Source organism: Phoca vitulina, unplaced genomic scaffold (assembly GCF_004348235.1).
Source record: "Phoca vitulina isolate PV1807 unplaced genomic scaffold, GSC_HSeal_1.0 scaffold36, whole genome shotgun sequence".
Classification (NCBI taxonomy): domain Eukaryota; kingdom Metazoa; phylum Chordata; class Mammalia; order Carnivora; family Phocidae; genus Phoca; species Phoca vitulina.
The window spans coordinates 7,516,868-7,528,960 of record NW_022589739.1 but is presented as its reverse complement, the minus strand read 5'-3'; the positions used below and the strand labels follow the sequence as shown (position 1 = coordinate 7,528,960).

At 39.6% G+C, this 12,093-nt stretch overlaps 1 protein-coding gene across 3 annotated transcripts in view; it reads left to right on the top strand.

Moving 5' to 3' along the window:
- The window catches only part of SWAP70 (switching B cell complex subunit SWAP70), a 76,906-nt gene that overhangs the window by 41,031 nt on the left and 23,782 nt on the right, over positions 1-12,093 (top strand). The window lies entirely within an intron of this gene.

Genomic DNA, 12,093 nt, shown 5'->3' with positions numbered 1-12,093 from the left:
AAGTGCTCATTAAATGTTTGCTTTTATCTTTATGGGGAAATTAGCACTTGTGCTGGGCCTTAAAAGATGGAAGAATTTTGACTAATGGAGAAGAATGGATGGAAGACACAGTGGGCAAGGTTATATGAGTCAGGAAAGCAAAGGGCATGTTTTGAGGTGAGTGAGGTATTCCGCTTGTCTGAATAGCTACTTTAGGACACTTACTTAGAAACAGCTGGATGGACTGACTGAAGCCAAAAAGATATTTGGTAGCTCACAGAATTGTCGTGATGGCTGAGAAACCAGGTTTGAATGGTATCCGTCTGGAACTATACTTGTCACTCCAGTGAGGAACCACAAGGAAAATGCTGCTCCCACCAGAGGGGAGGGATTGTACTTGTGCTGTGGAACCCCTCTGGCCGTGCACATAGTGTAGCCCGGGGCTCCAGTCTTCCTGCAGCTGTTCTTTCTGCCAGAGAGAGTTCTCTGTGCCCACTTTCCAGTTCAGTCAGGGGATAACACATCTAATTGGTATGGCCTATGTCAGGTACCATGAAGTAGCTGCAAAGGAGGCCTGTAAAGGATCCATTTGCATTTTTAGCTTCTATATTGGGAAGTAGGGAATTGTCTAGACATAAGAAGGGGATTAGATGCTAGGCAGTCAAAAAGAATGACACATGCCCTTTCTACCTGGAACATGGTGGCTCTGAAGAGGAGTGGTAGTAGATGAGGCTAGAAAGAGTTTTGACTTTATCCTGTAGGCAGTGGGGAACTCTGAGCCACTGATGATTTTTAAGCAAGAGAGTGACAAGTAAATAGATGAAATATGAAGAGATGGGAGATGGGAAGTTGAGAGAAGATAAGTGGTAGTTGAGGACTGAAGTATAGTAATGTCAGTGAGAATGGAAAAGAAGGTCAGGTGGGAGAGATCCGGAGGTGACAGGACTAAGTTCATAATGCCTGACTATGGACAAGTTTCAGGACTTCAGCTGATCAGGAGGTAATATAGTGTGGTTGTTTAAAGCATGATCTTTGATGGGGCGCCTGGGTGGCTCAGTTGTTAAGCGTCTGTCTTTGGCTCAGGTCTTGATCCCAGGGTCCTGGGATTGAGCCCCGTGTCGGGCTCCCCACTTAGCGGGGAGTCTGCTTCTCCCTCTCCCACTCCCCCGCTTGTGTTCCCTCTCTCGCTGTCTCTTTCTCTGTCAAATAAATAAATAAAATCTTAAAAAAAAAAAATAAAGCATGATCTTTGAAATCAGACTGCCTGGTTTAAATCCCGACTCTACCACTTTTTAACTATGTGATCTTGAAGAGATTACTTAGTCTCTTTGTTTGGGTTTCCTCATCTGTAAAGTGGGGATAACTATTTCATTTATTGGACTCTTGTGAGGACTAAAATAGTTGATGATGTGAAACATTTAATACAGTGTCTCGCCCCTTAAGTGCTCACTGACAGTGTGTATATGTGTGTGTGTGTGTGCATGCATGTATGAATGAATGATTAGATGATGAATAAGATACGGATATGGTGCCTGATGAAGGGTTGGGTATATTGGTATTTTAGGTGGAACATATTTGTGGAGCTGTCCTGTATTCAACTGGAAGTGCACATCTAGGGCTTGTGAGAGGCCGGGACTGGAGACAGAGGTGGGGAAGCCATGGAAGTAGATTAGATCAGGGAGGAAGAAACTGTTGTGGGAGAAGTGAGGGCTGAGGACAGAACTTTGGGGACTGTTTCTGTAGCAGGAAGAGGAAGTAGATTTGGTACAGGAAGCTGAATTGAATAGTCTATAAGGTAGGAAGAGAACTGGGAGAGTGTTGAGTCATGGGTGCCAAAGAAAGAAAAAGTTCAAGAAGCAGGAAAGTAGTTACTGGCATTAGATGTTGCAGAAAAATTATAGGGTGATAAGTGAGAAGTTGCCCTTGGATTTACCAATTAGGTGGTCGTTGGTAATCAAGTAGAACACAGTTTAACTGTAGTGATGGGAACAGTTTCTTAGTGCTTAGTAACAATAATGATGTAATAGTGCATGTATGTTAAAGGAGACATAAAGAATAAAATGTGCTATAGAGTCTTGCACACCAAAGTTGTCTAGCTTAATACAGAGAAATATAGAAGGGAATGGAATATTGATAGGTGTTGAAAAAGATGTACTGATGGCATTTTAAAAACCTAGCTGTTGCTTGGAAGAATTATGCTAATAAAACTTCCAGTATTGTCTTTTAAGACATTTTGTAGTTACTCTGTGTTCTAAATTTATTTGTGTTTTCTTTGGAACTGGAGGTGAGGTGGGTCTCTTAACTGTGAGCTTGTGATGTTTGGGTTGTTTCCATCACTAAAATATTCCTGGTGGACTTGAAAGTGATCTTGTCCTGATTTCAGTATTAGAAATTAGTAAGTAGGGGTGCCTGGGTGGCTCAGTTGTTAGGCGTCTGCCTTCGGCTCAGGTCATGATCCCAGGGTCCTGGGATCGAGCCCCACATCGGGCTCCCTGCTCGGCGGGAAGCCTGCTTCTCTCTCTCCCACTTACCCTGCTTGTGTTCTCTCTCTGGCTGTCTCTCTCTGTCAAATAAATAAATAAAATCTTAAAAAAAAAAAAAGAAATTAGTAAGGAAACTTACCTTATTCCTCAAGGCAGCACTTGCGTGATGTGGAGGACTTGTCATTGGTTTTAAATCATTGTTGAGCCACAGGCTGTGAAGGGAGCCGGCCAGCACCAACTTCCTGACTGCTTTGCCTAAGAAACTCAAAAGATTTATGCCCCAGGTGGCCCGAAGAACTGGGACCCATGTGAGCCTTGTGGTGTGCCATGATTCTAACCTCTCCTGTATCCTAGGGCCCCACCAAGACTCCACAGTATGCCTACCTTCATCTTTGTGGGCTGATCGGAACGTCTTTGGTCCCCTGTTCTTTTCTTTTATTTATTTTTACCAGATGCTATCTAGTATTTATTTCTATAAAATATAATTCTTTATTTGTCTAAATTAAATTTATATATTATTTTATTCATTTAGGAAAAAAAACAAGCTGTTAGAAAGTTTAATTTTTTTTTTTTTTTGGTCCTCTTTCTAAACAAATTAATCTCATTTGAGAAGGGAATAGCCTCTTTGACTTGTTTAGAATAGGCAGGCAGCATACCTTGTCATGTTCTTGTTTGGACTTACTCTGTTTTGACATCCCTAAATCCTTCAGCATTTCTTCTGCTTAGATGTAGAATTTCTCTGTGGCCTGGAGTACTTGTGTGGGGAAAGAAGGAATCATTGGGACAGATTTATGTGGAATTGCTTTGTCCGGTTGCTGAACCAGCCTCCTGAGGTTTAAAATACACGGCTTTGTATTTATTAAGCTCTTAGCACATCTTCTGTCCTTGGACCAACCACTGTAAACTCAAGGTCACACTATTTTATGGAAAATACTAGAGTCATAATATTTCTTAAGGTGGCCATTGTTTGTTACATTTTGCTTCCTTCCTAAATACTTTTTTTTTTTTTAAAGATTTTATTTATTTATTTGAGAGAGAGAGAATGAGAGAGAGCACATGAGAGTGGGGAGGGTCAGAGGGAGAAGCAGACTCCCTGCCGAGCAGGGAGCCCGACGCGGGACTCGATCCAAGGACTCCAGGATCATGACCTGAGCCGAAGGCAGGCGCTCAACCAACTGAGCCACCCAGGCGCCCCTAAATACTTTAATAACATTTAAAAAAAACCATATTTTGAAGTAGTTTTAAACTTAGAGATTTTAATAAAATTTAATGTAAAGGCAGGTACATTTTAAAAATAAAATTTGAAATGTAATGTCTCAATTTGTCACGAGTGTATCTATGAATTTAATTTGTAATCTTACCAACAGTTTTTAGGCTTTATACATTTAAGGTGATTTTTATGTTTCTCATCATTCATCTACCATAGTGATTATTTGTATTTTAAGTCCAGAATGTTTTTAACTAAGATTTTATTCTCTAGCTTCAATTAATACTATAAAAGATATAAGAAACAGTGGGAGTTATATGAATGATGTAAGTTGTATAAATGTTTGCTTTTGACTCAGTTTCCCATCACCTAGAAAGTAGTGTCAAAAATATTAAATATTTAAATGAGTTAACACGCGGAAGTCAAGGTACAGTATGTTCCCGTTTAAGATGGTTCTCTAATTTTTGTCAAATGATATTCCTGGAAATGTGTGTCAGTATAGTTTTTTCATTAGCATTCATTTTCCACAGAGCCAAGAACAAAACAGGATGTGTCTGTTGTGGGCTTATTTGGAGGAATTGCTTTGATGCAATTAAATATCAAACCTGAAATAGTTTTAAGAGACCCTTAGTGAAATAAAACCTGAATTGTTGTTAAGCCAATAAAGGCCCTTTTTAATGATGACAGGGAAAGAACTTTTAACAAAATAATTTTTGGAGCCAAAGGCCTCGAAAATCACATGCAGCCTGAAAGTTTATTCTTTGTTATTTTTGGTGAAACTTGCTTGGAAGGAGGAAGTAAGCTGCTTCCTGAAACTGAATGAGCTCTTAGAATTGATGCGGGCCACTCGAGACTAACACGGCAGCACGTGATTTCTTATTTAGTATGATTGAGTCGTTGAGAATGGGAATGTTTGTCTCTCCCTCGCCCAGTATAATGAATTAAGAGGCCCTTCAGTTATTTGCTAATGATAAGTGTATGATTGTGTTGAAAGTCAGCAGGAAATGAATCTAGATAATTTGTCTGGGACAGTCCCTGGGAATGCTGAGCAGATGCTCGGTGCTGATGACAAACTCAGAAGGCTTTGGGAGTACACCTTCAGAAAGGTTCAGGATGAGCCTGGAAGCTGCCTCTAGGGCTGAGTTTGGTGCTAAGAGGCACTCTGGGTTACTAACATTATAAAAGACCATTCCAGATACCAGGGGAACTGAAGCTTGGAGTGGGAGGGACTTGGGTGTATTCACAGGGGTAGGTGAGGAAAAGCTGAGGCTGTTTCCTGACTAGTAGTATGAATGGTCATTCGGTCGCACCATTTTTTGTCACGCCTGTACACGTGACCATATGCATATACGTGTCTTCTGCTGGCCTTACTACAAAACTTCTAGTTGTGCTTGCACTACCTTTGTCCCGAGTTGTGATCAGATGGCATGGGCCCTTCTTTTTGCTGCATTAGGGAGACTGAACTTCTGTACATGTTAATGCCTCTAAGATATTTTACTTTGGGCATTTATTTATCTTAATGTCCTTTTTGACTTTCTTTTTCTCTCCTGTCTCTCTTTAATCTCTTCTTGTATTTAGTCTTTCTTCCTTTTCTTTTCTGCCCCATTCTCTCCTCTTCTCTTTCTCTCTCTTCTTGACCATTTTCTTTTTTTCTCCTCCACTGACTATCCCTGTTACTTCTTCTTCTTTTTTTTATTTTTTTTTTTAAGATTTTATTTATTTATTTGATAGAGAGAGATAGCGAGAGCAGGAACACAAGCAGGGGGAGTGGGAGAGGGTGAAGCAGACTTCCCGCGGACCAGGGAGCCTGATGTGGGGCTCGATCCCAGGACCCTGGGATCATGACCTGAGCCGAAGGCAGACGCTTAACGACTGAGCCACCCAGGTGCCCCACTTCTTCTTCTTTTTTGAAAGATTTTATTTTTAGGAAATCACTACACCCAACGTGGGGCTTGAACTCAAAACCCCAAGATCAAGAGTTGCATGCTCCACCAACTGCGCCAGCGAGGCGCAATGAAATTGTTCTTTTTTTTTTTTTTTTTTTTTTAAGTAAGCTCTACCCAACGTGGGGCTTGAACTCACGACCTGAGATCAGGAGTCACATGCTCTACAGACTGAGCCAGCCAGCACTCCCCACCCCAATCCCTGATACTTCTGTTTAAAAGCCAAGAAGATAATAATATCTGTTAAGCTTAACAGTACATGATCTGTCTCCAACAAGAGAAAGGGAAGTCCTAAGTGTGTTTTTCTCCAGCAAGTAAACATTTGTTGACTACCGACCATATGCTAGATTTAGGAGAGAAGATCATTTCCATACTAGAGGACTTTATAGTATTACATCAAATTAAATCCGTAGAACTCTTGATATTTTTGACTTTATGATATTTTGTGGACGTACATTTCTTTGCAAGCACATTTTTGCTATTGCTGGCATTCTTTCTCTGCTAAAATATGTTATTTCACAGACATCATTATAACCAAATTATTAGAAGTGCAAAGGAGAGAAAGAAAAATTAACTCACAGTCTTATCTGTAACAAATTAGACTTACTGTTTCTGTGTTTTCCTCTAGTATTTGTCAAAATATTTGTGTAATCTTTATGCAGTGGAAATTACAGGTAAATTTAATTTTGCATTCTTCTTTGTTATTTCATAAATGCTTTCTAAAATGTAATTTTATTTTTATTTTTTTAGAAAGGTATTTATTATTTTTTTTAAGTTTTATTTTATTATGTTATGTTAATCACCATACATTACATCATTAGTTTTTGATGTAGTGTTCCATGATTCATTGTGTATAACACCCAGTGCTCCATTCAATACGTGCCCTCTTTAATACCCATCACCAGGCTAACCCATCCCCCCAACCCCCTCCCCTCTAGAACCCTCAGTTTGTTTCTCAGAGTCCATAGTCTTTCATGGTTCGTCTCCCCCTCCGATTTCCCCCCTTTCATTTTTCCCTTCCTACTATCTTCTTTTTTTAACATATAATGTATTATTTGTTTCAGAGGTACAGGTCTGTGATTTGTTAGTCTCACACAATTCACAGCGCTCACCATAGCACATACCCTCCCCAATGTCCATCACCCAGCCACCCCATCCCTCCCACCCCCACTACTCCAGCAACCGTCATTTTGTTTCCTGAGATTAAGAATTCCTCATATCAGTGAGATCATATGATACATGTCTTTCTCTGATTGACTTATTTAGCTCAGCATAATACCCTCTGGTTCCATCCACGTCATTGCAAATGGCAAGATTTCATTTTTTTGATGGCTGCATAATATTCTATTGTGTAGAATAGAATATATATTTATAAATATATAAATATATATTTATATATACACACCACATCTTCTTTATCCACTCATCTGTTGTTGGACATCTTGGCTCTTTCCATAGTTTGGCTATTGTGGACATTGCTGCTATAAATATTGGGGTGCATGTACCCCTTTGGATCACTACATTTCTTTGGGGTAAATACCCAGTAGTGCAATTGCTGGATCGTAGGGTAGCTCTATTTTCAATTTTTTTTTTTTATTTTTATTTTTTTTTTTTAAAGATTTTTTATTTATTTATTTGAGAGAGAGAGAATGAGAGACAGAGAGCATGAGAGGGAGGAGGGTCAGAGGGAGAAGCAGACTCCCCGCCGAGCAGGGAGCCCGATGCGGGACTCGATCCTGGGACTCCAGGATCATGACCTGAGCCGAAGGCAGTCGCCTAACCAACTGAGCCACCCAGGCGCCCCTCTATTTTCAATTTTTTGAGGAACCTCCATACTGTTTTCCAGAGTGGCTGCACCAGCTTGCATTCCCACCAATAGTGTAGCAGGGTTCCCCTTTCTCCACATCCTCGCCAACATCTGCCGTTTCCTGACTTGTTAATTTTAGCCATTCTGACTGGTGTGAGGTGGTATCTCATTGAGGTTTGGATTTGGATTTCCCTGATGCCGAGCGATGTTGAGCACTTTTTCATGTGTCTGTTGGCCATCTGGATGTCTTCTTTGGAAAAATGTCTGTTCATGTCTTCTGCCCATTTCTTGATTGGATTATTTGTTTTTTGGGTGTTGAGTTTGGTAAGTTCTTTATAGATTTTGGATACCAGCCCTTTATCTGATATGTCATTTGCAAATATCTTCTCCCATTCTGTCGGTTGTCTTTTGGTTTTGTTGACTGTTTCCTTTGCTGTGCAAAAGCTTTTTATCTTGATGAAGTCCCAATAGTTCATTTTTGCCCTTGCTTCCCTTGCCTTTGGTGATGTTTCTAGGAAGAAGTTGCTGCGGCTGGGGTTGAAGAGGTTGCTGCCTGTGTTCTCCTCTAGGATTTTGATGGACTCCTGTCTCACATTGAGGTCTTTCAACCATTTGGAGTCTATTTTTGTGTGTGGTGTAAGGAAATGATCCAGTTTCATTCTTCTGCATGTGGCTGTCCAATTTTCCCAACACCATTTGTTGAAGAGACTGTCTTTTTTCCATTGGACATTCTTTCCTGCTTTGTCGAAGATGAGTTGACCATAGAGTTGAGGGTGCATTTCTGGGCTCTCTATTCTGTTCCATTATCTATGTGTCTGTTTTTGTGCCAGTACCATACTGTCTTGATGATTACAGCTTTGTAATAAAGCTTGAAGTCTGGAATTGTGATGCCACCAGCTTTGCTTTTCTTTTTCAACATTCCTCTGGCTATTTGGGGTCTTTTGTGGTTCCATACAAATTTTAGGATTATTTGTTCCATTTCTTTGAAAAAAGTGGATGGTATTTTGATAGGGATTGCATCGAATGTGTAGATTGGGTAGCATCGACATCTTCACAATATTTGTTCTTCCAATCCATGAGCGTGGAACGTTTTTCCATTTCTTTGTGTCTTCCTCAGTTTCTTTCATGAGTATTTTATAGTTTTCTGAGTACAGATCCTTTGCCTCTTTGGTTAGATTTAGTCCTAGGTATCTTATGGTTTTGGGTGCAGTTGTAAATGGGATCAACTCCTTAATTTCTCTTTCTTCTGTCTTGGTGGTGGTGTATATAAATGCAACTGATTTCTGTGCATTGATTTTATGTCCTGCCACTTTACTGAATTCCTGTATGAGTTCTAGCAGTTTTGGGGTGGAGTCTTTTGGGTTTTCCACATAAAGTATCATACCATCTGCAGAGAGTGAGAGTTTGTCTTCTTCTTTGCTGATTCGGATGCCTTTTATTTCTTTCTGTTGTCTGATTGCTGTGGCTAGGACTTCTCTATGTTGAATAGCAGTGGTGATAGTGGACATCCCTGCTGTGTTCCTGACCTTAGGGGGAAAGCTCTCATTTTTTCGCCATTGAGACTGATATTCGCTGTGGGTTTTTCATAGATGGCTTTTATGATACTGAGGTATGTACCCCCTCTATCCCTACATTCTGAAGAGTTTTAATCAAGAAAGGATGCTGTACTTTGTCAAATGCTTTTTCTGCATCTACTGAGAGGATCATATGGTTCTTGTTCTTTCTTTTATTAATGTATTGTATCACATTGATTGATTTGTGGATGTTGAACCAACCTTGCAGCCCAGGAATAAATCCCACTTGGTCGTGGTAAATAATCCTTTTAATGTACTGTTGGATCCTATTGGCTAGTATTTTGGTGAGAATTTTTGCATCCATGTTCATCAGGGATATTGGTCTGTAATTCACCTTTTTGATGGGGTCTTTGTCTGATATTGGGATCAAGGTAATGTTGGCCTCATAAAATGAGTTTGGAAATTTTCCTTCCATTTCTATTTTTTGGAACAGTTTCAGAAGAATAGGTATTAATTCTTCTTTAAATGTTTGGTAGAATTCCCCTGGGAAGCCATCTGGCCCTGGGCTTTTGTTTGTTGGGAGATTTTTGATTACTGCTTCAATTTCCTTAGTGGTTATGGGTCTGTTCATAAAATGTAATTTTAAATGTTTGTATAATACCCCACTCACTCAGTACAAAAGGAAGTAACGTTGATGGAGTACATACTGTGTCAGACACTGTGCAAAATAATCAGCTTGTCTTGTTTTATCCCCATAGTAGTTTTATATGATAAGTGTTACTATGTCCATTTCATAGATGAAAAAATTGAGGCTTAGCTTAGTTTATTTCAGTTTAGTAAATGTTAATTGAGCTCTACCACATTCTAGGTATGATGCTGATTTCTGGAGATTCAAAGATGGGTGGGACATGGTCCCTTGTATAAAGAATTCAGAAAATGGTAGGGAAGAAAATGAGTAAAGAGGTGATTTCAGTACTGTATGCTAAGTGCAGTGACATAGAAGACCACCTGACCTGAATTAGGTTTGGTCAGAGCAGTTTTCCTAGAGCAGTGCTTCTCAGACTTTAATGTGCATGTGGAAGTACCTAGGGTTCTTATTGTAATGCAGATTTTGATTTTTGGGGCTTTGGTAGGGTCCAAGATTCTTCATTTCTAACAGGCTTCTAAGTGATGCCGATGCTGCTGTTCCACACACCTCACTTGAAGTAGGAATAGCCTAGACAATACAGATTTTGAAGGAATACCAGTTAGCCAGGTATAGAAATGAGGAGAGGTATTCAAAACAGAGAGGACAGCGTGGGGAAAGGCATAAAAATGTGAAGCACTTTTAGAAGCATAAAAAAGTGTGTTAAATTGGTATACTCTTTATAATCTATGGCGGGTGTTGGCAAACTATGGCTCATTGCTGAATCTAACCCATAGCCTATTTTTGTATAGCCCATGTGCTAAGAATAGTTTTTACATTTTTTTTAAAGATTTTATTTATTTGACACAGAGAGACACAGCGAGAGAGGGAACACAAACAGGGGGAGTGGGAGAGGGAGAGGGAGAAGCAGGCTTCCCTTGGAGCAGGGAGCCCAATGGGGGGCTCGATCCTAGGAGTCTGGGATAATGACCTGAGCTGACGCTTAAGAACTGAGCCACCCAGCTGCCCTAGTTTTTACATTTTTAAAGCATAAAACAAACAAACAAACAAAAACCCAATCCAAACAAAGGGTAACTTTAATAGAGATACACAAAGCCTAAAACATTTACTACCTAATCCTTTGCAGAATAAGCTTGAGACCTCTAATCTGGTATGGTGAAGTGTAAAATCTGCAGTGGGCATAAGTGGAAAACATGTTAGAGATAGATAGTAAGCCGGGGTGGGGCTGGGAGGGTGGTGCTCACCAAGGGACACAGAAGAGCTTGGTCTTTATCTTTGAGGTGATAGAGAGCCAGGACAGGATTTAAAGAGGGAGGTGACAGGCTCAGCTTGTGTTTTAGAAAAATCTCTCTAGCAGAATATAGATGCAAGGGAGCAATGCTGGAGTCAAGGATACCAATTGGGAGGCCTGAACAAAGGAAGATGGAGTAGGAGGGGATGGATTTGAGAACTGCTGGGACAAAGTTTTTCATTCTCTTTTGACTGTAATCCATAGGAAGGTAAGTGTTTTATTTCATGACCCAGCACACATAGACACACACACAATGCCAAACTTATCACAAAACATTTGTCTTTATTGTAGGTGAACTCAAATATTTTCATTCCATTAAGGAAAATGGTGTTTACTACCTAATACATTGGTTTTATATTGGGTCATAACCTACAGTTTGAAAAACACTGATCTAGGGAAGTGAAAACAGTAGGTTTTTATCACTGATTTGGTATAAAGGAGTGGGGAACAAGGATTGGCATGGGTGAATGGTGTTGTTCGCAGCTGAAATCTATAATAGAAGGGGGAGCCATTTGGAAGGTGAGGTGATTCATTCATTTTTGGACATGGTGAATTCAAGAGTGCTGTAGGAAATCTAGGCTTTCCAGAAAGTAAGATACCGATTTTTCATTCAGTGAGTATTACTGCCTCACTGTTTTGTTCACCTGCTGCTATTTCAATAGCAACATTTTCTACTGTTTTTCTACACAAAGGTGTGTGTTTCAGGATTTAATAAACTTTTCTAGCCCGGGCTAGGAATTCAGCCATTGTTGCCAACATTGTCAATGTTATAATGGGAGGAAGCATCATAACTTTCAAATAATTGGCTTATGTGGAAAATTTGTAAATTGAGGACTAACTTGTACATACTACTTTGAGATGCTTATTTCACTTAGTACTTGCATATTAGTTCAGTAAGATCAATGTTCTGGTATATTGAAATATTTATCCAACAGAGAGTAATCAAATCACATCAGTTAGTTTGTGTATGATACTGTATGTGTGCAGTTTGCTTTAGTTCTACATACAGATATACTATACTATTAGAGGGTTATCAGTTTTTGATTCCTTTACTTGTTCTATAAAGTTAATATAGGACCAATGGCATTTTATCCATACCTTTCTCCCTGATAATATCATGATTATTTAAAGATATGCTTTTGTAACTAGAAAAGAAAATTTCCTAAGTTGACCATATCAGTGCAAATAACATAGATACATACCTAAGTTTAAAAGTTATTTTT